General features: G+C 39.5%; 1 non-coding gene across 1 annotated transcript; it reads left to right on the forward strand.

Moving 5' to 3' along the window:
- The first annotated feature begins 1,260 nt into the window (after positions 1 to 1,260).
- Positions 1,261 to 1,391, forward strand: LOC115030995 (small nucleolar RNA SNORA17). Its single transcript, XR_003836587.1, has one exon. It is a non-coding gene; the product is annotated as a small nucleolar RNA SNORA17 (small nucleolar RNA).
- Positions 1,392 to 1,708: the final 317 nt, after the last annotated feature.

Here is a 1,708-nt window from a genome sequence, read left to right on the forward strand (position 1 = left end):
AACTGTTTAAGAATTTTCATCATTCTTTTGTCCCATTTCCTAGCATTACTTTTCGAATGGTTTGGATTTAGGCAAACCTAAAATAGATTTTTTGCCAAAACTTCCTCCCACCCTTAATTTTTAAACCCATGTGTATTTTAAGGAAAATTTAATACATATGCTTCTAATTCATGTGCACTTAACTCATCAGAACATTGTTTTGTAAGACCTGTTTGAAGTTAAGAAGTCTTTTTGGAGCCTTCCTTTAATAAGACTTTTCAAGCCTTTATTCTTAGAAGCAGGAAGTCATATTTTGCCAGGAGTAAATGAATTTAAACCCTGACTCAAGGTTTACATTTAGCCCCAAACTGACAGCCAAGATACTTTGTGAGCTATGTCCAAAAACAAGTTCTTTTTGCCTCTAGGATTAATTAGTTTTATTTGTATTGTGCTTTAAGTCAGAAAACTTAGACAAGTCTTTATCTATCTTACTTGAAGATGCAAAAGTTGTCAACATTCATGAAAAGACCTAATTCTAAAAACCACACTGTATGCACCATAAAGCTTTTAATATTTGCTGATATAATTTACTAATGAGCTGATGAGATGGTTTCCTTAGGACAAGAAACAATAAAAGCTTTCCACATTGAGCTACACATAAGTGATGGGAGGGGCATGATGAGACATGGAGAGCCATCACTTGCATAGTAACAGATGACAACACCTCTGTGCCTATAAATATAGCACAACAAGTACATTGATGGGTTTTAGCACAGGTCCATGTGTCAGAGAATCTGACATGAAATACAAAGAGTAAAGAACAAAGGGAAGAGATAAGACATTTAACAAGATGCCATTGATGAATGATGAAGACAAGGAAGACAACAGAAATCTCAGAGTTTTAAACCAATGACTCCTTGAGCTAGGATGCTTCTATCAGAATTTTCCCTTCTGTTGATGGCCACAGCTGCTCCCCTGTTGTCTACTGCTACTTTTTAGGCTAAGGAGAGGCTTACCTTGTTTTTGTTTGCTTCCTGGAAAGCTAATAAAAGCCACAAACCACAGGAAAACACACTTACCTGAGTTTCTTTATGAGAAATAACCCATCACATTTAAACAAAGCCAGTAAGTCTCATTATTGTAAGCCTAACAATAAACACCATTTTTAAAAAAAAAATGTTTGCTGATTATTGATAGAAATGAGTGCAGCCCAGTCACTAGCATCAAAAGGCATGTATGCTTTTTGGCCTGAGTTAAATGGAGATTAAGAAATCTTTATTCTCTGCCCCTATTGGCCTTGCAGGTGTGGCTGCTGTGTTACATGTGTATCAATAGGTGGAAAAAGCCGAGAGGCTGTGTCTATGCTCAGTGTTCTGATCTATGAACATTTGAACGATTAGTACCCTAACATCCCCTGAACAAAAGCAAGCCTGAGAAGACAATCAATCAGGGGTCAGGGGGCCAGGACAGCTAGTTACCCTGAGAGGACCACCAGCCTAGCACTACACAGGGCTGGATAGGCTCCCAGCTTGAGAGTGACCCAGAAATGAGACAAACCTTGCCTGGCCAGAGCAAGCCAGAAATTAGAAGAACCCAGCCTGGAACATCAGGCCTCAGGCAGGAGTGAGGCTGAGACAAATGACACCCCTAAACACACACACACACACACACACACACACACACACACATGGGATCATGCCTGTGGTTCCTGCAAGAAGAGCAAGCCAGA

This window comes from Mus caroli, unplaced genomic scaffold (genome assembly GCF_978045245.1).
Source record: "Mus caroli unplaced genomic scaffold, Mus_caroli_1 scaffold_6, whole genome shotgun sequence".
Lineage (NCBI taxonomy): Eukaryota > Metazoa > Chordata > Mammalia > Rodentia > Muridae > Mus > Mus caroli.